The 27,411-nt window shown below is 36.6% G+C and overlaps 1 protein-coding gene across 4 annotated transcripts in view; it reads left to right on the top strand.

Annotated features, from left to right (window-relative positions):
* The window catches only part of PRR16 (proline rich 16), a 199,362-nt gene that overhangs the window by 114,616 nt on the left and 57,335 nt on the right, over positions 1-27,411 (top strand). Inside the window, exon 2 of one of the 4 annotated variants that reach the window (XM_055302526.1) lies at positions 20,598-20,695. The exons of the other annotated variants lie outside the window; for them this stretch is intronic. The gene's annotated coding sequence lies outside the window, so the exon portion shown is untranslated. The remainder of the gene's footprint in view (positions 1-20,597; positions 20,696-27,411) is intronic. 4 annotated transcript variants of the gene reach the window in all.

The following is a 27,411-nucleotide window of genomic DNA, read 5'->3' as shown; positions in this document are numbered from 1 at the left end:
AGGGATCTATGGAATTAGAAATGAGGATAATGATTATTTTTCTGGAGAACTAGTAATCACACAAGGGGTATGAAGCACTTCTGGAATGCTGTTCATGGTCTATTTCTTGAGCTATCTCCTGATGTCATTACTGTATTCTCTTTGTGAATTCCAAATACTTTGTGCAGTCTTCTGTATGTATGGTATACTACAATGAAATGTGTTCCTAAAGATTGGAAACATAAATGCAGGGGAAAACATTTGAAGATAAAAAAATTGCTTGGGATTGATTCCTCCAAGACAAAAGCTTAATAATTTTTTATGAAAAAGATCACATTTCTTTTTTAAAGATTTTATTTATTTATTTATGAGAGACACACAGAGAGGCAGAGATATAGGCAAAGGGAGAAGCAGGTCCTCGCAGAGAGCCTGATGCAGGACTCGATCCCCAGAACCTGGGATCATGCCCTGAGCTGAAGGCAGATGCTGAACCTCTGAGCCACCCAGGCGTCCAGGAAAAAAAAAAAAAATCACTTCTGATAGTAGGAAAATGCCCACTCATCTCTATGACCCTTTACCAGTTACTATGCTAAATTGAGCCATAATTCCTTAATCATACTACTACTTTTGTTCTTATATTTTTGTCTGGAAAAATCAGAAATTTCTCACTAAATTTAAAAAACAGTAACTGTAGCAAGATACTGATTTTTTTCCCTGCCTTCCAACTTGAACTGAAATATTGGCTTTTCTTGGGTCTTGAATCTGCGGACTTTTGGACTGTAACCTATACCCTTGGCTGTTCTGGTTCTCAGGCCTTTGGACTGGGAATGGAACAACCCTGTTGGATTTCCTGGATCACTAGCTTGCTGACCACACATCTTGGAACTTTTTGGCTTTCATCACCTCCTAAACCAATCCCATATATTCTCTCTCTTGATGCATCCATTTATTCTGTTAACTGACACAGAAACCATTTTTTGAAAAGATTTGGTTTTACTCAAGCTTACATATTCTTTTTTTTTTTTTAGCAATAAACATGGGTGAATTCCAGGAAACGGTTCAGAATGGGTGAATAATTGCATATCGTTGTGGGTTCACACTAATATGATTCACATATAACTATAAATGGCAATGTGTATGGACAAAAGCAATATGTGTTCTAAGAATGTGCTTTGAAATTTTTAACAAAGAAATCTGAACCAGAACGTTTTTATATTTTTATTTCAAATGTCCTGTTTCAAGCTCTGCCGTGTCCATATGGAGAAGGCAATAGCCTATGAAATCTCAGGAAGCAAAGGCTATAACCTCGGAAAACTATAGAAGCTTGCGAGATACTTTTATCAAAGTCTGGAGGATGACCTTGATCAATCCATCCTCCCATGGACGATGACTTGATTAGCACATTAGTTCAGTTCTGGGGAAATAAACTAGGAGCTAAGAAATACCACCACTATTTTCTTTCTTTTTTTTCACCACTATTTTCTTCAAGCTAATTTTCAGTTGTGTGGGTTTTTTTCTTTTTTGAAACACTGACATCCTCCTGATATTTTTGGGAAACACTGTTTCAAGATCACCGGTTCTTGGGAATTTTGCAAATCTTGCACAAGTCAGTGCAACATTACAGAAGACACATGTTTGCTCTGGTTGGGTAATGTTTGCTGTGCCTTCTACTTTTGTTAACAATATTGAACTTCTTTTCCAGGAGGTAGAGGACACAGAAGGGGGAGCAGCAGGCCATAAAGTGTAAGGTAGCAGATCTCATTTATTGACTAATGACCATGTGGCAGGCAACAATGTGGGGAGCTGTATTTCTATTATTCCCATTTAATCTTCCAGCAATCAGAGATACAGATGCTATTATTATACCAATTTTTATAAATGTGGAAGTATAAGGAGTTCCTAACTTTCAGAAGTTCCCACTATTGGAAAGTGCCTGGGATGTAACTTAAACTCAGTTGTTTTGGAATCTGGAGACCAAACACTCTCTCTCTCTCTCTCTCTCTCTCTCTCTCTCTTTTTAAGGATTTATTTATTTATTTGGGAGGGGGAGAGAGAAAATGTGGGGGGGAGGGGCAGAGGGAGAGAGAATTTCAAGCTCCCCACTGAGCACAGAGCCCTATGCAGGGCTCTATCTCATGACTCTGAGATCATGACCTAAGCCTAAATCAAGAGTCTGCCACTGACTGAGCCACCTGGACACCCCTGGAGACCAGACTCTCGATTGGTATGCTAACTTGTGAATGAAGAAGAGAAAGAATGAAGGGAAAGGGGGGAGATGGGATAAGAAGACAAAGAGAAACTTAATTATAAAAGATTTCATTAGAAAATATATATTTTCCATTATAAAATATTTGGTAAAATAACATAAAATGTGAAAGCAAAGAGTCATCTAGACACTCACATCCAAGGAACCTCTTATATTGCCTGCCAGTTACACTCATTTGATTGTGGTCCTATGATATATGTGCTTTAGTTATCTTATTTTCTCACTAAACATTATGCTTTCAGTATTTTCTTAGGTGCTATAAATCCTTGTAAACAATTTAATGGTGTATAGTACCACATTAAGAAAATGAGCCATAATTTAATTAACTGCATTTCCATCTGGGGACATTCACTTGTTTGCTGTGATACATAATACAAGTATGAACATCAGTATTCATAGACCTTTTTCCCAATTTAGGATTAATCATCTATCTGAATATCTGTTTTGTAGTAAGCTTTTTAAATAGTCGGTTCTTGTCAGAATATTTATTTTAGAAATGGTATATTATAGTAAGCCTTTTCAGCCTGACGTTTTAACTTTCCTTGCAATAAATTGTATATCATTTTTTAATTTAAATATAATTGATGTACAATATTATATTAGCTTCAGGCTTGCAACATAATGATTTGGTATTTATATGTATTGCTAAATGATCACCACATAAGTCTAGTTAACATCCATCACAACAGAGTTACAGAATTCTTTTTCTTGTGATGAGAACTTTCAAGATCTACTCTTTTGGGGACACCTGGGTGGCTCAGTGGTTGAGTGTCTGCCTTTGGCTCACTGGATCCAGGACCGAGCCCCGCATCAAGGCTCCCCACAGGGAGCCTGCTTCTCCTTCTGCCTATGTCTCTACCTCTCTCTGTGTCTCTCATGAATAAATAAAAAAAATCTTTAAAAATAATCTACTCTCTTGGCAACTTTTAAATATGCAATACAGTATTATTAGCTATTGCCACCATGGTATATCATATTGATTTTCAAGATAAAGCACTTAGATGTTATTTTTCCTAAAATCTTAGAATACTAATGAGCTTCTTTTCTACAACTGTAATACTTGTTTTTTTAATTCTTCCTTAGCCTTTTAAAGTAAGCCTTTAAACAATACAGATCAGAAATATTCAAATGGAGATCTACTTTTTTCCATAAAGTGAGTGCTGTGTTCTTCAACTTTTTATTTTAAGTCATCCCTTATCACCTTCAGGCTATGTAGACTTCTATCATAGTATTTATTACTTTAAATCCCAGGCTGGACCTCGTTGTCAAAATCATATTTTGACATCAGTCCTGTGAGTCAAGAGAGGTTGCCTAAGCTTTTTTTGGAGAGATGGCAGGGGAGGAGGTGCCTTATACCTCTAAACTGAGAAAAAGAGCTTCAGTTTTCTTGGGAAACAGAGTATTCACTGAAGTTGTGTCTTAACAGATGAAGTTCTGGTCCTAGCTTGATTTCCTGAATTTGCATATATTTTGTCAAAATTAATAAATCCTACATGAAATATTGGAAAAGGATTATGTTTCTACTTTTATGCCTGTGTTTTAAATTGTAGGCAGCCTTTGATTTTGAATATAATTAATGTCAGTAAGTAATTTAAAGGTTCAACATGCTGACCTACTCCAAATGCAGATCATCACATACAGTGAGTATTATGTAACTGGCTATGCACAATGGTAGTGTGAGACAAAGAACGTGCTCAAAATATCTTGAATACTATTAGGAGAAGATGTAAATATCATAATAATTATGTGTATACCTGGACCTATTAAATGCTTATTTTTTAATTAATTCTTACAGCAACCTCTCTCACAGCAAGAGCTAGATACCACTTCTAGTCTCATTTGATGGATGGGAAAACTAAAGCATATATAAAAGATAAATAATGGTCCAGAGGGGAGATGGACTTATTTTGACCTGGGGAGTATATTATCTAGCAGATCAGAGTGAGATATTCTAGATAGGGTGTTCTGTGGAGGCTTGTTGAATGTGGATATGCTTATTGATGGGTGACTGGGAAGAGAAGAGATTAAGATGAGTCATAGGTTTAATGACAGGTGGGAGGGAAGTCTAAGAATGAAAACTGAGTAAACCAAAGTTTGTTTCAAAGGAGTGTTTCTATAAACCACAAAATTTATTGGAATCAAGGGTTTATAGAGATAAATTCATATAAATGTGTGAAGGCCTTATTGTGAGACATTATGGGGTAGAGTCTTGTGAATTTTCTGCCAGAGATCACATTTCATTTAAAACAGGGAGAAATAAGTCTTAAAACAACAATAACAGAGGCACCTGTTAGGCTTCTGACTCTTGGTTTTGGCTCAGGTCATGGTCTCAGGGGCCTGGAATCGAGCCCCATGCCAGGCTCCCCACTCAGCACAGAGTTTGCTTGAGATTCTCTTCCCTCCTTCTTCTCTGTTCCCCCTCCCACCCATGCACTCTCTCTCTCAAATAAAGAAATCTTTAAAAAAGAACACACACACACACACACACACACACACACACACACACGCAAAACCACCCCGCCAATAATAACAAAACTATGCTCTTCAAACCTTGTTGGAGAAATATAGTTAAAAACATTGGGAAACATTGTGGAGGAGTTTATTAACAATCTGAAATCTATCAGTTCAGGAATTTAGTATTTTCTGAATGATTTTCTTGTTTCTTCCATAATAGTAATATTTGCTATAGGATATGAAATTCAGAATGGTTATTTGCAGATAGTCTTTCAATAAAAAAAGAAAAAAATTGCTCAGAGTATGAGGTCTCAGACTGCCTTAAATCTAGTTGCAAATTGATACTCCAAAGATGAGGCAGCCTGCCAGGTCTATTTTGGTTATTCATTGCTGCATAACAAATCATTCCAAAACTTGATGGCTTCAAATAGGAACCATCATCTATTATCTGTCATGGTTTGTCTCAGCTAGAAGACTCCAACACTGGAGTTTGGGCTTATCTTCTCATTCACTCCCAAATCTGGTAGAGGGTCTTGCTATGTATGGCTACTGGTTAGTACGCCCACATGGGGCCTCTTAATGTAGCCTGAGATTCTTCACAATGTGGTGGCCGGGTTCCAGGAACAAGTGTCTCAAGACAGAGGGTTAGCCAGTCTGAGGTCATTTTGCTTTTTATTATCTAGCATCAGAAGTCACACAGCCCTGCTTCTTCTGCATATTATTAATTGAGGCAGGTATAAAGGTCCACCCAGATTTTAGGAGGAGAGAACATAGACCTCACCTCAGTTCATTGGAGGACTGCCATCACATTTTAATAGAAGTGTGTGGGAAGGGATGTGTGTGTGTATGTGTGTGTGTATATCTGCCATTACTGAAAATGCAATCTGCCATTCCATCTGAGGGTTCTAAAAATTGCCAGAGCCTGGCAAACCAGGTAGGAAGCAATGAGTCACATATGTCTCCTGGAGGTATTTTATTAAAATTGCAAGGGTTAGGGCAGTTCACGAGGGGAGATTTTATTCTGTTTCTCTAGCATGCACATTTTGGTAAGTATTTATACTGAGAAACTGGGAATTTCCCTTGTTGATGATAACTGGAAACAGATCTAAAAATAAAACAACTGGGTTCAGGATGTGATAACTGTCTCGAGAATGGCAGTACAGTTGCTTATAAATCTCATGAGATTTGGTCATGCTGTTCTGCGAAGGCTAAGATTGGTTACTTGGTACAAAGGAAACCATGGACATGGGTAGATGCTTTCCAATTACATTGTTTGTTGTTGGAAAGGAAACCACCTCTTAAGTCCTGGGCACTGTGACTCTAGGCCACCCACTATTTGTCATTATTTGGCCAGGTTCTCAGACTCACTGATACAACAGCTGGAATCATATAGCAGTTGGAATCATCTGACCCGGGAGTCCCAGGTACTCTAGGAATTTGTTCGAAGTTTCAGAGATTGTCTTGACTTTTTTATTGGCCCATTGTAACACATTAAGTATCTCTTGTGGGTCGAGCACTGTTTGCTATACTGGAAGTACCAAGATGTACAAGGTCCTTCCCTGTTCAAGAACATATGTAAAAGAAAGAAGGCGGGACACCTGGGTGGCTCAGTGGTTGAGCGTCTGCCTTTGGCTCAGGTCATGATCCTGGGGTCCTGGGATCGAGTCCCACATCAGGCTCTCTGCAGGGAACCTGCTTCTCCCTCTGCCTATGTCTCTCCCTCTCTGTGTGTGTCTCTTGTGAATAAATAAATAAAATCTTAAAAGAAAGAAGACATGCAAATAGGACATGTCACTATAGGTTGTGAAGTGTCCTGACACAAGGTCAGGGAAAGGGAGATCTTCCAGGCAGAGGGAAAAGCACTTGAATAGAGAGACACAATGCCCCAAGGAACTCATTATAGAACAAAGTGGGATGTGGTAAGAGTTGAGGCTATCAAAGTAAGTAGCATCCGGGACATAGAGAAAGAGTTTTATTATTTGAGGGGTGTTGCCTGAACTATACACTTAAAATGCCTTCACTTTTTTGAGTTCTGATTTATAGTCCAGGTAAGTGGTTTTTGCAGGAGAATATGAAAAATTATAAAATTCAAGAATCAAAAAGGATCTTAGAAGTCATGAGGTAGCTATATAATTCTAATTAAATGCAGGGTAATAAGTTGTCCTGGGAACATATCATCATTGATTAATAAAAAAGTTAACTGCTAAACTTTTTTCTTACTCTTATTCTTAAATTTTAAAAAACTATTTTATGAACACTACTTGGAACTTGTTTTACTACATTTATATTGCCTTTTTATTCACATGCAGTGTCTGATTTGGTGCTCAAGCAATTTCTTTTTAGACAGGCAGAGAATAAATTATCTGCATTTTATAATGGAGTAAAATGTTTTTTGGGTGAGTTGTGAATAGCCCATGATCAAAATTTAGCAACTTATACAACCAGGAGTAATAGTTTTGACTTCTGACTTCAAATCACAGCTTTAAAGTGAAGGTAGTTTCTTCCAAAATAGCAACCATCTGTGTTCATTCAGAGCCTACTTTTTAGAAAAACCTCTGCGAGCTCCTTTCATGTTATCTTGTTTAATCTTTCCCCCTTCCTGGGAGATAGGTGGTGTGGTAGAGACACTAAAGATTCAGAGACACGAGGTCATTTCCATCATGATCAGGGCATCATGAAACATGTCGTGTTGAAATCCAAGTCCCTGGACTTCCTCCCTCACCAGATAGCCCCCCATTTCTCCTCAGTCTCTCAAAAGTATTCTATAAAATAAAACAGCAATGTATTTACGTTTTCCCCAAAAGGGAAATGAGAGGTTCAATTGTTAAAACAGTTTAAAAATCAGTGGACTTCGAAATGTAAATAAGAACAAGACAGACTTGTCAGTTTTACTTCTAGGCTTCAGGGAAATGCATTATTATTATTTTTTTTATTGAAGTGAGGCCTAATTTTTTTACTAGTCAAATTTCAAGTCATAAAATGAGCAGCATATATCACTATACAAAAGTGTAAGAAAATTTTGCTAATTTGAGAGAATGAAGGAAGGCAGTTTTTTGTTTGGTTAAAAATAAAGCTTAATTTTTGTTTGTCTCCCCTGATATTTTCATTCCATTAAGAATGTCAGCTATAGTATTCAGCACATCAAGGTAGTGTTTCTAGCTGAGCATGTGTGTTTCAGGTGCTTGGTAACATATTACCTTCTGTTCTGGGATCTCTATTATCTTGGAGTTCACTCTCTACATCAAGAAATAAAATCCAAAAATAGATTTTAAATTGATGTGTGCAAATCATAATCTTGAAATATAATATGTGTAATAGCTCTCAATCTAGGATTAAGGTATCCATGCTTCATTCTCCTTTATTTCTTCCTTTAAAAAAAAGTCACAAGGGAAAAGTCCCAGTAAACTTCCTTGATTAGAACGCTGGCTCTACTATTTTCTAGCAAAGTGAACTGAAATTACTTAGCCTCTCTGGGCTCCAGTTTTATCTTCTGTAAAATAGGGATAATAAGAAAACCCACTTTATATAGTTATTATGAGGATTAAATCAGTAAGCTTTTTATTTTAATAAAGAATAAAATTAAGCTTATTAGCCTGATTTGTAAGGCTTTCTTACTCTCTAATTTAAAGACTCTTTATGGGGATCCCTGGGTGGCGCAGCGGTTTAGCGCCTGCCTTTGGCCCAGGGCGCGATCCTGGAGACCCGGGATCGAATCCCACATCAGGCTCCCGGTGCATGGAGCCTGCTTCTCCCTCTGCCTATGTCTCTGCCTCTCTCTCTCTCTCTCTCTCTCTCTCTCTCTCTCTCTCTCTCTCTCACTGTGTGCCTATCATAATTAAATTAAATTAAATTAAATTAAATTAAATTAAATTAAAAAAAAAGACTCTTTATGAAATGTATTATTTGCCTTAAAAAAAAATCTTTGTTCCATTTAACCTGGAACAAGGCTAATTTTCTGAGTGTTCCCTACTGGCTATTACTTGAACACGTTTGCCGAGTGTACTGTCTTTAAGAACCTCTACCTACTTTCCCTTATTAGAATCTAATAGTATTTGATGTCACCTAGCCCAGCCCAAGGACGGTACCCATAAATTCTCAAGGTATAGAAATGTTGCCATTTCCCGTAGGCTTAATCAGAGGCTGTGGATTTAGGGCACTGATCTTTAGAGTAACTGATCAGAAGGCCACAACACAAGAGGGTCTGGGCTCAGAATTTGCCTACCAAGAAAGTAGCTTAAACTGAGAACAGTTTTGCTCTGTATGCTGGGAAGAATGCTTTTTTCTTTTCTACTGAAAATTATTTCTGTGATTCATAGTTGATTTAATTTTTTTAATCTAGAATCCTCAACTCATACTTTTTAAATATTTCATTGAGATATGATTGGCATACAGAAAGGCACCCTTATTTAACATACACAACTCGCTGAATTTGAATACATACTTATCTGTGAGACCATCAGCACAATCAGTGTGATAAACATATCTGTCTCTTTCAAAGGTTTTCTCCTGCCCTCATTTTATATATATATTTTTAAGAGTTTATTTATGGCCACCTGGGTGGCTCAGTTAAGGATCTGCCTTCAGCTGGGGTCATGATCCCAGGGTCCTGGGATGGAGCCCGGTGTAGGGGGGTGGGGCCCTGCCCAGTGGGGAGTCTGCTTCTCCCTCTCCCTCTGCCCCTCCCCCTGCACACTTGCTCTCTCTTGCTCTCCCTTTCTCTTTCAAATAAATAAACTCTTTAAAATTTTTTTTATTTATTTGAGAGAAAGAGGGACAGTGAGAGAGAAAGAGAAAAAGAGAGAGATCACGAGCAAAGAGGAAGGTCAAGGGAAAAGTAGACTCTCCACAGAGCAGGGAGCCAGATGCAGGGCTCCATCCCATAACCCTGGGATCACGACCCCCAACTTGAAGGCAGATGCTTAACTGGCTGAGCCACCCAGCTGCCCCTTACATTATTATATCTTGTGAGAAGAGCACTTAATATAATATCTACACTTAAAGCAAAATTTTAAGAGATACCTGCACTCCCAGTGTTCATTTCAGCTTGTTTTGTTCCCCATCCAAGACATGATTTTCAGAAACAAATGTAAGAATATGCTTCCGTCTCATCAGAAAGTAAACAAAAGATAAGTGACAACATCAGATGCTCTGTTACCAAGGCCTCATTTTCCAACCTCTTCTCAGCTTGATCCCTCCAGATCCAGCTTGGGTTCAGGATTCCTTCTCTTTCACTCTCTGCCTCTGAGAGCCCATGGCGATTGGCACTCAACTTGATGCACCCTTGGCATCGTTTTGTGTCCTAAGGCCATTTGTGCACTTGACTCGTTTCCCCAAGAAATAGCCACTGGAGAGGATTTTGCCTTGTCTACCTGTTTTCCACAAGTATTTTGTCAGTAAGAGTTTCTTAATAAAGATTTTATTTTACACTTAGTCTGTAATCATTGATAATATTTTATGTTCATTTTATAATGACCGATTCCATGTTCCAGAAAGTTTTAGAAAATGTTACTTTCTTCAGAAAGCTGCCATCTTTTGAGCAGCCACTATACATATCTAGAATTCTTAGCAGCTAAGAATGATGCTGGAACTGTTCCTGGGGAACTTTGAGGTTAGATAGACCAGGCTGACATCACCGTGAGGTTGATTCTAGATGTGTGAGCTCCCAGAGTTCCAGTTTCTGTAGTTGTAGAATGGAGAAGGAAAAATTTTTAAATGGTTTAGTGAAAGTCGAAGGACACCTTGACTGTGAATTCAAGTGTCTGGCTCATCATGAGCATTCAATAAAGACTCGATGTTAGTCTTATTACTGTGAATAAAATATGAATCTATAGAAACATATATTTGTGATTATTTATCACTGTTCTGATATGTAGTAGCTCACCATGAAGAAAGCTTCTCTGATCTTTAACTGTTAGCTATTTTGTATTCTTTAGATTTAATAATATTCTCGACTGTTCTCAATAATAGTATTGTATAATTTTTTATGGAATGTCCTTGATTTTCAGAGAATATATACATGTATCTCACAAATTTCTCTTCCTTCACCTGTCACAATCATTGTTCTAAGGACTGTATAAATATTTTTATAGATGGATACAACCCTGGCTTGATTTATAACAAATGAACAGTGTATGTCTATTTTGTATTAGTCTTAGAATCCTGCACATTTTATGAATTATCTGCACATTATATAGTAAAATGTAAATTGCTTTTTATTTAGTTAATTTAATAAATACAATAACTGTTTTGGAGGGTCTATTGTGTCAAGAACTTTATGTGTTCATTTGTTTTGTTTTTTAAATTATCTGTATAATAACTTCCTTTTGTACCATAATCACATGAATGGTCTAAGTGCCTTGGGTATATAAATTGTGTTGGTTGCTTTCAATTTTCAAGATTATAGAAATTGCTATATAATATCAGGATAAATATAAAAGTATTTAAAATGTACTTTTCAAAGAGTAAACTCAAAGAAATTAATAGTGTTGTAAATATACTTGCATAAAAGCATTTGGAATTTCTTATTTGAATCTTTAAAAGAAGGAATAAAGTATGAGGTTTAGAATTATGTATTTCCTAAGAGACGTGGTATAACAGCTTTGCAAAAGTAGCTTGCGTTTTTATTTGTGTATAAAAGAGAAAAATTCTAGGATTGCTCTCCTCATCTTTATTTCTTATGCAACATCATAGCTTAAATCTTTATATTGTATTTTGGACATCTATCACTTTCAAATCAAAAAATGCCTGAGAAATAAACTAGCATCATCAAGGCACTATACTGTGTTACAGTTTTGCCATACATACTGATGATGTTATACTACTCCATAAATTTTGGTAACACACCTTGGTTGAAGTTTATATGCTGCTTCCACAACACTGTCTTTCAAACATAAAATTCAGATGAAAATAGTCTATTTATGAATGTGAAAAATATATTTGTATACCTAGGGAATGAAATGCAGAACGACTCTGGAGCAGTGTTGTCTGCGGTGAATGCTTAGTAAATACTCTTGAGTGAACTGACAGTTGATGTGGCCAAGTTGTAAAATGCAATATTCAGGACCAGCCAATTTATTTTTGTTTTGTTTGATATATTGTGTCAACTGATATCTTACATTTATATGAAGTATATGAACCAGAATAAAGAAGAGTTTTTTTTTTTTTTTTATTGTGACATTAAGAAGACAGGCTTTTTTGGTGAATGATGAAGCTATAATCTTCTGCAGTGGTTTATTTCAAAAGCAATTTGACATAAAACTATTCTATACATTAGTTCTTTTATTTTTCTTTGCTGCCCACTCTCTACCTAATTCATCCTTAGAGGATCATAATTTATTTTTTAAATGATACTATAAATTTCTGTATCTTGGCTAATAAATAACATTAGATTTTCATAATAATGGTTATTGTTTTATAGGACACATGAAAATATTTTAAGCACTTTTTATAGTTGAGATGCCCATAGCAGGACTAAATAAAGATTGGCAACTATTGTGAAAATATAAGAGGTTTCTCATCGAAGTTAAGGATGGCTTTTTGTTCTCAAGTGTCACCAATTGCTTGGCTTTGACTCCCTAGAACTGGCCATTGAAATATATGAAAGTCAAGACACCTGGGTGGCTCAGTAGGTTAGGCATCTGACTTTTGATTTTGGCCCTGGTCGTGATTTCAGGGTCATAGAATCAAGCTCTGCCTCACACCCTCTGTTGGGCTCCTCTTTGCCTCTGCCCTTCCTTTCTCTCTCTCTCTCTCTCTCTCTCTCTCTCTCTCTCTGTCTCTCTGTCTCTTTCTCTCTTTCTCTCTCAAAATAAACAAGTCTTAAATAAAATCAAAATAAAAGGACTTCTGTCACTGATTTGAGAAGCTGGCTATATTTTTTCTAATCATATTAAGATAAATACATAATATTAAATTTAAGTTTTTTTCAGTTATGACCTTATGCTACTTTCTTGACCACCAGTGCGATACTCTTAGGAAAAATTATTGTAAACCATACCACTTTCTTTATCTAAGATCATATATTATTGGTTCTAGGTATTTAGTCAAGCAAACATCCAGAGCTGTGTTAAATAATTTCAAAAATGGAGGAAATGTTTTGAGGATCTAATCAGAAAGAAATATCCTTTTTTCCCTTAGATTTGTGAGTATAAGAATTTCAAATATCAGAAAATTATATTTTATTGATGCCTCTTTAGAACCTGTATATAGTTGTGCTTGGTCCAGCTGTTTCAGGAAGGTATTTGAAACACTACAATATAACCGTAATTTACAACAACTTTGTTCAGGTAGCCAGTTGTAAAATGTACATCTTAGCTTATTCACTTTTCTAAGAGAGACATCTCTTTTCACCTATCAACAAAAATTGAAAAGTTGTCGGTGTTTTTTTTTTTTTAACATACTGTTTTCCAGATGCAGTGATGTAATGTGCAATGTGATAATTATTTGTGTCGTGTTAGCCCTGAAAGGAAGAAACTGAGACAAACTTCTTGTTTTTTTTTTCACTTTTAGAAATAGATCCACAGTTTCTTTGAGATATCTTACTCTACAAAGGAATTCTAATTGGGCATTTACAGAGACTTGTCTGTACAGGGTTGCTGAGGACAAGAGCTGTGTTGGGATTATGGATGATGCTGTTAGAGACTCTTGCTCTTTGCTTCCTTGGAGTCTCCTACTATGTTCACCGTCTGTCTTAGTTTCACAGTCCCTTTTAATAATCTGCTTCACTGAGATAGCAGTTTTACCAGGGCTTCCCACTTCCCAAGGCATGTTAAAGATTTTCACTAACCTCTTTAAATTATACCAGCAGGGAATTTTCTTGTGGTGCTTATTTTGTTTCTGTCCATTTGTCTTGTTTTCCTGACATTTGTTACCCATCTATGTATTTTTTTAATGTTCTGATTAATTCACTTTAGAGGAGACCACGAAAATTTTTTTTTCAAATTTTATTTATTTTGGAGAGTGCGTACCCAAGCAGGGGAGGGGCAGGGAGAGGCAGAGGGAGAGAGAAAATCTCAAGCAGACTCTGCTGAGCATGGAGCCTCCTACCGGGGGCCCTGATCTCATGACCCTGAGATCATGACATAAGCTGAAATCAAGATTCGGAGGCTTAGCCAACCTGAACCCCCAGGAACCCTGGAAAGTCTTTTAAATTTGACATATCCTCAGCCATTCTGATCCTTTCCTAATTCCTGTTCCCCTAAAAATAAATAAATAAATAAACAGTAACAACTTACATTGAGAGACCTACTTTTTAATGTCTTTAAATCACTTATTCTTTTCCTTCCACTCATCCTTCAAGTGGGTAGCACATCTTGGACTTGTTATAGCTGCATCACAGACCTGCAGACCTGTTTTGATTGAAATCTGTCCCTTATATTTCCGTGGAAAATATCCAGTTGTTTCACTTTGAACCTAAATGAATAAGAAGTAATGACTAGAGGCTTTTGGAAGGGCAAGGATGGAGTAAGCTTTAACCTTCCCTCTATAATCTCCATGTTTTCTCCTATCCTTACCCCTGGGGAAGGAACTTATGCTTTCGCTAAAATGAGGGTTCTCAGTATACAAAACAAGTTCCTTAGACCAGGCCTTTGGCCCCACTTTCCAATTAGATTCTGCTTCTGAGCCCTTCTCATGCAGAAATGTTGAAACCAGCACTGATATTCAGCACTAATTATTACATTAGGATTCAAAATAGGGTGCAAAAATGAAGAATAGTTGATGTAAAGCTGTCCAACAAATGGGAAAAGCAAAACAAAAACAAAACTGTAGACATGTCTTCACAGTGAAGGTTTGTTTACTGCTTAACAGTTCAAACTTTATAAGCACTTGAGTAGTTAAAAAATGGCTAGAGTACTAATTCATGGTTTTATATACTGAAAAAAAAAAGCATTTTAATCTATTAGTTATAGGCATGTTTCTATTAGGCTAGATGTTACTAACCTGTTTTCAATTAGAAAACTCCATTTCTTTAAAAAGCAGGGTTTTTTAAAGAAATAAGGCTCCTGGGTGGCTCAGTCAGTTGAGTGTCCAACTCTTGATTTTGGCTCAGGTCATGATCTCAGGGTTATGAGATTGAGTCTTTCATTGTAGGGCTCTGTGCTCAGCAAGGAGTCTGCTGGAGGTTCTCTCCCTCTCCTTCAGTCCCTCCCCCCCAAAAATATATATTGTGATAATTATTAAGTCTTCTTAAATGTCTAGGTGGTATTTCATCTGTTTTTTTTTTTTTATTTTTAATTCCTGCTCCATCCAAAGTTCTTTTGTTATGTTTGACCCTTAAAAAGTTAAATGGGATTAACCCACTTTTGGTGGAGTTTTAGAATGTCAGCTGAGATCTTCATTCTCATTGTATTCCTAGTATCAGAAAGTTGTCAAAAAGAAGATCTCTCCTGCTGGTCTCAGGATTCTGAGAAGCAAATTAATCTTTGAAACTCCTCATATTCAAAAAAAGAGCTGACTGTTCATCCTGGGAAGATCATATCTTCCAAAAATATGTGCTTTCCTTCTATAAGAAGGGATATTCTTCATCAAGTTACATCACTTGGTTTCTTTTTTCAAATTATTCAGGGACATTTGTCAAATCCTCTGGAAACAGATACAAAAATCTCAGGATAAAGTGCCATTTATTCAGGCTTTTAGACCATGAAAAGTTTCAGGATTAAAATAATATTAATATAGGCATGAAAGGAAGACTGAGTATATATTTTATGAAATTATTCCCCTCTTTTCTCTAAGAAAAGCAGTTCCTTACTGTTTAATATATAGATTTGCAGTGGAGGATGTTTTGTCTATCACTGTATGTGTCTCTGCTAGCCAGCTGAATAAATTCCCTACAAGGCTAACTAGTTCAAAATTCAGCTGCCTTGGAGTATTGTTTCAGTGCTACACTCTTATTTAAACTCTGAATATCTGATGTGGCAATATGAGCTTTTAATTCTGAGGTCAGGGCAGCCCAGGTGGCTCAGCGGTGTAACGCCGCCTTCAGCCCAGGGCGTGATCCTGGAGACTGGGATCAAGTCCCACATCAGGCTCCTTGCATGGAGCCTGCTTCTCCCTCTGCCTGTGTCTCTGCCTCTTTCTCTCTCTCTCTCTCTCTCTCTCTCTCTCTCTCTGTATCTCTCATGAATAAATAAATAAAATCTTAAAAATAAATGCTAATTCTGAGGTCAATGTTAACTATGGTTGAAATATACTTTAAACCTAAAAAAAGTTTCCATATATACATTATTTAATGTGATTCTTTTGAAAATATATGCTATTTTGTGTTCTAAAATGTGAATACATGCAATTGTTTTATTGCATTACTCAGTGAACCATGTATATAATATCACTCATATACTCTCACAAAACTTTAAAGGCCTTTTTAGTATGGGTATTAATGCCGGGCTTTTTTTTTTTTCTTTGAAATTGAGCACTCAGGTGATATATTTTGGCCCTGAAAATTCACATTTTCATTTTATTGAAATGAGGCCTTAGTGATGAGATCATTCTCTTTTCTGCAATTGAAATTCTTACTGGACAAAGACATGAATGAGTGTTATGGATACTTCCTGAAGACTCTGGGCAAAAGCATCCACTTAGTAGTTTAGCAGAAATTGAAAGATAGATAATGCTCTTATCTACCCATGAATTTATTCATGGATCCTGGGTACAGCATATCTTGCCCAAATCTAAATACTATGAAAGAAACCTAGTAATTAAGCTTGAATTTTAAAACAAGGGTCACATCTTATGTAATTGCTGGTTTTCTGGATAATCATAGAATGCACAATTAGAGCTAATATTGTTATATTATAAATGAGGTATGTTCAATTTTATAGTCAGCTTTCATCATTGTCTTTCTGATAGCACTTAAATTGAAATTAATTTCAATTTGAAGTTTGTAAATTTTTTTCTTTTGCTATTTTCCTTTCTCTTAAATCTTGAGACATAAATCTTTAATCTTCAATTACCCTATGGAAGGTCATGCTCTGTATTTTTTCTAGAATTCTATAAGCCTTTTATTACTAAAACCCATTACTTAAATCCCCGAAGATGTTTCCATATCATTTACAAGAAAGCGATTTAAGCCATCCATTCTACCTTCTATTTGGGATAAAATAAGTAACGTATATCCAAAATTTGAATAGTTTAGTTTATTCATATGATTGCTCTACATGTATGATTTGTCATATAATTAAGTTCTGTTTTTAAAATGTATTTATATTGTAGGCTTTTCTGGGTTTCTTGGTGCAATTTATTTTAATATTTTTATTTATTTGTTTGTTTGTTTGACAGAAAGTGCACAAGCAGGGGAAGCAGGAGTGAGAGGGAGAAGCAGGCTTCCTGCTGAGCAGGGAGCTAATAGCTGGGCTAGATCCCAGGACCCTGGGATCATGACCTGAGCAGAAGGCAGATGTTTAACCCACTAAGCCACCTAGAGGCCCCTCTTGATGCAACTTCAACAGCATCATGATGTGTTGATTCTTGATAAATACCTTTTCTTTAAGGCAGTTGTACATCATATAGGTAGGTGATTGCCACTAAAAGTGAGACAGAACCCGAACTTTCTTTATATCCAGACACGAGTCATTTAAGAAATCTGGACTCAGTCCAGTAATGCCTAAGAGCTGAGCATTAATTAAATTTGTTTAGCCATAAACAAATCTCCTTTGATTTTCAGATGCTAGTGTTCTAGAGAGTAGTAAAAGGTTATCACTTCCCTGCAGGAACTTTCAGTGCAGCCAGTTGGATACTGATTAGAATTTGAATGGAGCTTTTCTTAAAGCACACTAGCACACATGGATTCAGTTGATGGATATTTGTAGCTTGTGGGTATGGGTGTATGTTTGATTCCTAGATAAATGTGATAGCCTAATACAGAGACATCTTTTTCTTCTATTACCATACCATGAACCTGTGCATGTGACACATTTTACAAATGTATGTTGTTGATCATGAGGAGACCAGAGAATGTGGCAAGCTCAGTGTAAAACCTGTCATGATTTTTGAAAAACCTATTCAACATTCAGTTCTTCTACTCTGGGCTTTTTTTGCATCTTCTTGTTGGAAGGATAAGCAAATACTCAGAACAGAGGTATTAAAACAGATTGTGGATCTTGATTAGTTCTGCAAAGGCCAAAAACGTAAATGCACATTTGTCAAGAATTAAGGTTTGGTGCTTTTCCCTCTCACAAATTCAGCTCATCTTCTGTACTTTCTCAGTAGGTGATTCTAAGCATAGAGTTCAGACAGCATCCTTCTAGAATGGGTAATAATATTCTTGACAACTGAAATGTGGTTTCATGATTTCCTTCAAACATTTACCAGATAATTTCAAAACTTTTCCATTCTGGTTTTAGCCTCATCTGAGACTCTGTGCGAAATACATGGCAAGGGGTCAGAGGAGGGGTGAAGGACAGAATTGTTTAGCTTGTTGTTGGCAGAGAAGTTGTATTGCTGAATAAGATCACATGTTATGGCTGACATGGTTTGGTAACAGTTTTTTCCACACTGGAAGGCCAAACACTCTCTGCCAAACAGAAGAACATAATCTATACTGTCAGAATGGAAAAAAAAATGGAAAAAGTGGTAGCCATTATGAAGCTGGGGAGTTCTGGAGGTGACCTTAGAATTTGGCTCTTGGACGTTACCATGAGGAGGAACATACAGACACCCAACTACTGCAGAGTAGTTGGCTCCTGTATTGCCCAGAGAATATTTGACACTGAAACTAATGAAAAGGTGAAAGTGTTCGATTCCAAATTCTTTCTGAGAACTTCTGTCAGTGAAGATTCTGACATGGATCGTTGCTACACTGCTTTTCTGATTTAGTAACAGAAATGGAGAGTAAATACTAATGTGCTCAAAAAAGTGTTTTTCCTTTCCATGTATTAGCTCATTTAATTCTTACATTGACCTTATGAAGCTATTATGATTATTTATTTGTTTACTTGCTTGTTTATTTTTACCTTCCTTTCAGAGTTAAGAAAGGAGAGGCAAGTTAGTATCTTGTCTGGGGACACATAGCTAGTGAGTCTGGCTGTGGACGTCATGCTTCAACTACTCTCCGGTGTCTTGGTATGAGGAATGATACAGTGGTGCTCAACAGAAAAATCTAGATCCCCTTCCTTTAGGCCTTGATTTTAGTGTCTTTTTTATGTAAAATATTTGTTTTGGTCGGGGGACAGAGGTACATAAATTCCATCAGAAGTATTAATATAAAAAAAGAAGTATTAATATAGACAGCCTAATTTTTACCATTTCTTTGTTTTTCCACATTATAACTTTATGAATCTCTGATTTTTGTCACAATTCTTAGGAGTACTCAATGTAGACTTAATGTGAAATGTAGTTAGAAACTTTGATTGCTGTTCTTGTTAACTTTATTAAAAGTGTGAACCATAAAATTGTTTAATACTAATAATAGTGCCTGCATAATACTATTTATTAGATTATTTTTTAAATGAGCATTTTTTTTGCATTCACATTTTATGATTCATTATTAACAGAAGTGTTTCCTGTAATCCACATGTATGTAATAAAAGAGTGATCATGGATTATATGATTGTTTTACCCCCCCCCCACAACCACAAGGGCTCCTGGCACATAGTTGGTGCTCAATGAGTATTTCATGAATGAGTATTCATCATAAACGAATGATGAAGTTAACTGCTTCAAATAACATTTGAGCTTATTCAAATGCATAATTTTGCGTTTCCTCTACTATTAGATAAATATTCAGGTTGTTGATAAATAAAATCAAGAATAGAATGGGAAGCAGCAGGATGTTGAGAAAATCGTGCCCGTTCTCAACCCTTTGCCCCAAGCTGGTTCTTTTGAGGTCCTTGAAAGAGGGGTACTTCTTAGTTTTCTCTTCATTGCCAGTACTGACAAAGTGCAGGGCTCTGGAAGTCATTAGTGACAGAGTCAATGATTGAGCAGACTGAGTGACATAGCTTGTGTCCTTTCATGGACACCTCATGTGAATAAAATACAAGTATAGCACTCTCAGTGTTTAGGGAACATATTACTGAAGGCTTAAAGCAGGTGTAAGGACCACCTCCTTGGGGAATAGTGATCTAGCATCTCTGGATTGGGTGCAACTTTATGGACCATGAAGTCTTTATTTAGACCTCAAGTCCAAGGGTTCTATGTTCACTACCCTCTGGTACTTAGAGTTTTTATAGTAGCACTGCCAAGAGATCACTCAGCCTCTGCTTTGAGTTCCTCTGTCACTAAGATTTTGTGTGGGCTTTTGTTAACATGCTTGTTAACATGCTCAAGGGTACATTTGTCTGCAGCTAGTTGAGTCCACTGGCCCCTCATCCAGCCAGCTTTGGTTTCCTAAGACAAGGCATCCTTTCAAATATTTTAGGACCATTCTCTGATTTCCAGAGGCTACTCTAATGCCACCATACTACTTGGGGGTATTTACATCAGTCTCCAGGACTTGATTGACTCCTCCTTGTCCTTCTGATCACTGGCTAGAGCTGGTCCTGATTTGTGGCTGTTAATGACTCATTGGGCAGCGGTACTAAAACAGGAATGATTAATGAATAAGTGTTAATCTCAGGAAACTTCCCAGTGACTTGCTATATAGCATTCTGTTCTTAGAAAGGACAGGTACTCATTGAAAAGTTCTTGAACACTTACTTGATTGCTTGATCTATACCACATTTCCTATGTTTTCAGCCTTATGATGTCCTTCACATACATTTCCTTCATATGTTAACTTGTCCTCTCTTCCAGTCACGTGTCCATCTCCATTACTCCAGCCTCTTTCTTCCTATTCCATTACCTGACTAATGCTTTCCCCCCCATGCCCCACCATTCATAATCTCCTGTACCTGTTAGGTTCCGTGTGTTTGGAAAGTCTATAGTAACTACACTATTTTTAAAAGTTCTCTAATTTTTTTAACAGAAGCTCCATAACCTCCTCCCACCTCCCCACATGATGACACAGGGAGACAGTGCTACAGGCAGACAGTGACAACAGGACACCAGGAAGTGCCTGAGAAGGTCAGCCCCACCTTGACATGATGTGTGCAGGGATTTGGACAACACATACCAGCATTTCTAAGAAACATGCAAGTCCAGTATATCATTCGTTATTTGAAATATAGACAAAAGTTGTGGTTAACAATCAGATATATGACTACTAAAGTAATTACATAATGACCCTGAATAACAATTAGCAATCACAACACCATGTAAGTTGTCATATTTTTCAGTCTGTGTTTTATGTTTAAATTCATAGAGGAAAAAACATATAATAACACCATGAAATGAAGCATTGTTTGCTTTGTGGGCTCCAAAGGTTTTTTATGGAACCCTTATAGTATTTTTGTAACTGTAGGATTTGACTTCCAAGATGCCAGGATTAATGAGTTTGTGTTAGCACACTTACACTTTCTATGAACAAAACTGGCTTACATTTCCATAATTTCTCTTTATATATATTGACTATAGACAACTAGTCAAGTTGGCCATTAAAAACAAAAATTACTAAATATATGATTATTTAGAATCAAATATTGAATTATTTTCATTTTTCCCTTAAAAGTTGATTTGTGTTTTGTAGAACTCATTCATAATTCAGGGATAGTTGGCTATACCATATGTGACTGTAAGAAGGATCATTACCTTTAACAGCTGGGAATTCTTAATGAAGTGAAAACGTGTACAGTCAAGGTCAACAAAGTTTTTTGTTACAAATTTTTATTATCCCAACATCAAAGGCTACTGATAAAGGTTTCCTTGGTACCAGTACTTTTCTATATATGAAAGAATATGGGTTTATTACGTATTAAGCTCTGAGGCTTCTGGAATAATAATTTAATTTCAACATTTGTATCTGTATAGGATTCTACTTATCATTTGTGTTAAATATGAATGTTAAACTTTTCCACACTAGATAAAATCTGTAAGATGCCATGGTCAGTTAACTATTGAATTGGAAGAGCAAATTTATCATATCTAAAACCAAAAATAAAAGATGTCTGGGTAATGTCAGATATTGGGGATATTAGACATGTTTCCAATGGCTGTTTTTCTTTAATCAGTTACATTCTTTTGTCATGCATTTGGGAATACTGTATTTGAAATGAATTCCTCAGAGTAGTGTTGATTTTGTAGTTGAGAGCCTGTTAAGTAAGCATTCTGTATTAGTGTATAGTGAATTCAATAATGTAAATGGTAATTTTTTTTTTTTCAATTTTGGAGTTGTAACAGCCATACTGGTTTTTAATAGTTAGGACCTGTGCCATAAATTGTCTTCATTTTAATGTGCCCTACTCACAAAACAAGAGGGAATGTTATTTGGGATTTAGCTATACTCATCTTCTCAATCAAATTCCACTTTAGAGGTAAGTTAAATAGAAGTTATTGAGTACTATGTAAATATACTGAATCAAAAGTAAGGGTATGTTATTGACTAAATCAGGAAAAGAGCTTTAAAAAAACTGTCTATACCTATATTGGTAGGTATGACCTGTAGAGAAATATTTAGAATAGCTTTTTTATTTCACTTCCCCTTTTTATAAATAATATGATTTCACTGTAAAGCTACATGCCATATCCAAGATCAGATTACATGGTGGAGATAATGTAAGACTAGAAACAAAGATTTCTTATATTTAAATTCTGGCTCTAATATTAACTGATGATTAATATTTTGCAAGTCATTTATTCAATATGAGTTCCTAAGACCTTCAGCTGACCTAGTGGACCAAAGAATTCAGGACCTAATTTCCATGTATTCTGCTTGACATGACTTTTACAGAAAAAACAGAGCACTGTAGGCCCAGCATTTTGCATTGGAATAAAGTCTTGACAGTCTACAACCAGACAATTTATTTCTTCTCCAGTGAAGTATTTTGTACCCTTTAGATTTCTGTTGCACTCATCAGACAGTGATAGAACCTCTCAAATTCATTTATAGTTTTTCTAGTAAAAAGATTCAGGTCTAATATTTAACTGTTTTAGCTGAGTTTAGTTAACTATAAATAGGATTAACTGTTGAAATGATTATAAAGTTGACTAGTAAAAATAGTGCTATGGAATTTGCAGTGTCTTCATCATGTTTATAAGGGCTATAAATTTTTAAATACTTCTTCAGAAGTATTTGCCACCTTGCACAAAAGAGAAAACTCCAACATTTCATGATGCTATTGAGTTTAACCACAGCTAGTTCCTGAGGCCAAAAATCAATCAATCAATCAATCAATCTTAGGTCGATTGAATAAGAGTTGTCACTCAAAATGGTTGTTATTATACCAGCACACTGATGAAAATTACATATCCGATTTAAAGAGATGTGGGAAAATTTGGGAGGTTGATAAATCTCAGCAATAGGAAAATTTCTCCTTCTAAGTGTGTCATTTAGATATAATAAAGCAGTCCTTTGATATCTTTATCATTTTTGTCAAACTGAAAAGAAACAGTTTGAACTAATATAGTAGATTACTTAATCATCCATTTGCTCAGCAATTAGTGAAAATGTCCTTTGAACTGGACACCGTGCTAGAAATAAAGAGATGTGAAGATTCCTAAGACAAAGTTCTGCCCTTGATATGTTCAGAGTGCAGTAGAAAAGTAAAAAAAAAAAAAAAAAAAAAAAAAAAAAAAGAACAAAAAACAAAAACAAAAAAACAAGGTAAGGTAAGTGAGTTGGAAGGAAATCAGAGCAAGAATATAAAGTCATAAATTGAGTTCAGGGAATAAGGATGACTAGTGGCAGTAGAGAGAAACTAAAATGAATGTGGCTCACAAACTGAAATAAGTATTGTTTCATAGCCATTGAGATTTCTAAACCTAGACTGCACAAGCCATGGCCAAGTCTCCTCTTTCAGTTAGTGCAATGAAAAGGAGATGAGAAATCTCAAGCAGAACATTTGCGGTGTTGTGCAGTGCCATAACAAGACAGTGGACGGAATTTATCTCCAATCTATTCATCACAGAGGATGACCTTGAATATGGTAACCAGTGGAGAACTGGGAGGGCATGGTGGCAGGAGGGCCCATGGTTGCAGGGGGACTCAGGAAGACCAGCTTCATGGCTATGTTGCAATTCTCCACTGGTGGTACAGTGATTGAGAACCTGCAGGAAAATGTGCTTGTGAGATGGGCTTACTTGATTTTGTTGTTAAATCACAACGCTGTAGAAATTATTCTAGGGGAGTATTGTTTACACTCAACTTTAATCAGCAAGCAAGTGCTTCTATGGCCTAGGTCCCTGAATTTGTGATAAACACAAAGCCATAGGTAAAAAAAGGCAGAGTGCGCTGGACTTTGGTTATTACCATGGTAACTGTCAAGGTCCTTTGCATGGAATGGGTAAAATTACATCTCCCCTCTGACTGGCCACCTTCTGTAGTGCTTTTTGCTGAATACTTCTGGCTTTCTTAACTCTAGATGTTTCTGTACTCAAATATTCGGTCTGAGAGCTCTCTTCCTGCATCTCTCCTTCTCCCCACCCTGCTGCTGACCTCAGCTAGTCCTTCAGAGCTCATCACCAGGTAGATGTGAGTGCCTCCCAGAATCACAGCTCTAAACTCACCTGTCTCCAGAGCCCATGCTTCATCTCTGATGGATGTGTCGTGGGCATCACAAAAGGAACATGTCAAAAGGAGAACTCAGAGTCCGAACCCAGACCCTCAACTCTCTTTCTCCCTTCTGTTTGCTCAATGTCAGTAAATGGCCCCATAATCTTACTGTTGCCTGGCTCCAAATTCTTGGGATCATTCTTGTCTGCTCCCTCGTACTTACCTTGCATGCCCAGTCTTCTAGAAAGGCTTGTCAAACCTGCCTCCAGAATATATCCTGAATCCTCCTTTTTACTATCCTCATCCTTTCCCTAGATGATCCTTACATGAATTCCTACCCAGACCCTGCTTCCTCCCTTGCCATCCTATAACTACTGTTTTTCTCAGAGCACCCAAAGTAGGGGTCGAAATAGAAAAGAATGAGTGTCGTCTCATGTTGAAAACTGTGTTTCCCCATTGTCACATGGATGTCTTCAGTTTCCTTGCCATGGCTGTGTACCTTGTGGTTAGCTCCCTGTGGCCTCTTCTGACCCCAGAACTCATCCATCAGTCAGATGTCCCTGCCTGCCATTTACTGTACAAGCTACTCTTTCGGTTCCTTGGGCTTCCCAAATTCATTCCTGCTTCCAGGTCTTTGCTTTTGGTGGCTGGTCCCTTCCCCTCTTATAGTTCCCAGTGCTGGGTCACCTTTCTCAGAGGTGCTTTTGCTGACCACCCAGCCTGGGCTGTCGCTGTCCATATGTGTTGCTGTCCCACATTGTCACACACTTAGCCTCTTGGCACATAGTTGTCTCTCACTGTACTGTACGCTTTGTATTTTTCTTCATCACACTTACGATTCTGTGATTTCTCATTTATGTGTTTGTTTTCCTGTCGACTGTCTCCTCCCTGCCGAATGTGAGTTCCTTAAGGGCCTGAACCTGTTCCTTTCACTACTGAATCCTCCACATCTAGAAAAGTAATGGCCCAATAAGTATGTATGGAGAGAAAGAAAAAGATCCTTTCTGCAGATCAGTTTGTCCTTTTTTCCATTTTCAGAGGCTGTCAAGGGGTCACCAAGAAATAAAGAAGCTTCAGAGAGCTGAAGAAATGCCTCACTCATGGCTTTGATATCATCTTCTGGGAACAAATCATGAAAAGTGTACATTTTTTTAGAAGCTGGCTCTCCATATTTTAGTAACTTCTTGCAGTCCTTAAATCAAGTGCATTTTGCATGACTTCCTTTTTACTCCTTAGAAGTCTCTGTCAAAATAGAATTTGATTTGCAGAAACTTAATGTTAGCCCTTTGAAATGTATGCAGTAGGGAGAAAACAATAAAAAAATGCATGCTGTTCATTCACAAGCACAACACATTTTGCATTTTGGAATTAGGGATTAATGCATGAAATTCCTCACAAAGAAAAAAATCAAGGTAATATGAAATAGTGCTTTGACTGCAGATACATTTTTTCCCAGGGATTTACAGAATATAGCACCATTTGAAAATGTGCTGGTGCTGCAGTTATTTTAGGATAGGAAAGAAGAAAAATGTTCCAATCATCGGACTCCTTAATAATGTGCAAAAGAGACATACACAAATGGAAAGGTTTTATTGTAATAAATGTATCAAGAAAAAAAAATAAATGTATCAAGAGTTGATATAAATTATGGTGAGGGCAGCCTGGGTAGCTCCCTGCATGGAACCTGCTTCTCCCTCTGCCTGTGTCTCTGTCTCTCTCTCTCTCTCTGTGTGTGTGTGTGTGTGTCTCATGAATAAATATAAATAAATAAATAAATAAATAAATAAATAAATAAATAAATAAATAAATAATCCTATCACCGTTCTTAGATTTTCCTTGGTATTCTATGAAATAATTACCTACTCCCTAGTTGGTACCTCTTAAGAGGGATTCTGTATTTATGTAAAGTGCTAGGATTGCCTACAACATGGTGGAAGGCGGTTCAGTTTAATAATTAGAATATGAATTCTGGATTTAAAATGCATGCCTTTGAAGCCCAGCTTTACCTCTTTCTAAGTGTGTGCCCCGGGGACATTACTCAGTTTTTTCTTTTGCGAAACAAGAATCAATAAATACATGCTTGCCTTTTAGGGTTTTAAATGAGGTAATCCATGTGAAACACTTAATGTCCAGAGCATGATAAACCCCTAATAAGTTAGCAAATATTACTCTATTTATTATCATCTTTACAGTTACTTGTGTTAGCATATATTATTAACTGTCATCTTTCCCATGATGCAGGCTCCAAAGATTGCGTTAGATTGTTTTCATTAGAAGAATAAGAAATAATTGCATTAATCTGTTTTAGATTGGTTAGCCTTCCAGAGCAATGCTTTTTTCTTTTTCCTTTTTTTTTTTTTTTAGAGCAATGTTTTCTAATATAGGTCACAGATATTCCAAGGGGGAAAATCAGGCTTTTATTTTATTATTATTTTAACATTTTGAGAAATGCTGCATTAAGCAAATTTAATCAGGTTCTTATACATCAGGACTTTTCAGAGCCTTTAAAATGTTCATGGAGGGCTGGCTACATTCCATTTTTTTGGAGCTTTTAAATCTTTAGGAGTATGTACTAAGTGCTTACATAATTAAAAAGTTAAAGTGTTTATATGCACCATGATCTTCCAAGAAGGACATAAATTGTGCAAGATTTTTCAGAATTGGGAATGTTTTTCCTCAGAGGGAAAAACACTGCCCTCTCAATTCATGGATAGTGAAAAAGTGATTGGTAAGAGAGAATGTTCTTATGGTCAGGTTTGGAATCCTTTCTGACTTATGAAGAATCTCATCTATGATCTTGAGAAGCTTGGCTTTTCCAGTATTGCATTTATATAAAATGGATCATGGAATTTAAAATGAAACTGAAAGTATTGTATAATTTAGACCTTCCTTATTTCCCTCGTCTTTGAAAGAAGCTTTTTCCTATAGCTTAAAGTAAATCAAATAGTATGATTAAAAGCAATTGGTCTTTGTGCAGAACAAAACTGATTAGGCTTCTACTTGTCTTTTCTGGGAATATGTCTCAGTTTAGTCGGGCATTTTTGTCTTTCAGTAAAATAGGTAGTAAAGCATAATGGTGTGAACTGCACCCTGGATCTCTGTTGTCCGGGCTACACTGACTAGCTGTGTGATGCTGGTCAAATTACTCAGCCTCTCTGGCCTCAGCTCTCTCATCTGAAATTGGAGATAAAAG

The sequence above is a fragment of the Nyctereutes procyonoides genome, unplaced genomic scaffold (genome assembly GCF_905146905.1).
Source record: "Nyctereutes procyonoides isolate TBG_1078 unplaced genomic scaffold, NYPRO_anot_genome, whole genome shotgun sequence".
Lineage (NCBI taxonomy): Eukaryota > Metazoa > Chordata > Mammalia > Carnivora > Canidae > Nyctereutes > Nyctereutes procyonoides.
The sequence above is the reverse complement of the archived record's forward strand: the minus strand, read 5'-3'. Positions and strand labels throughout refer to the sequence as shown.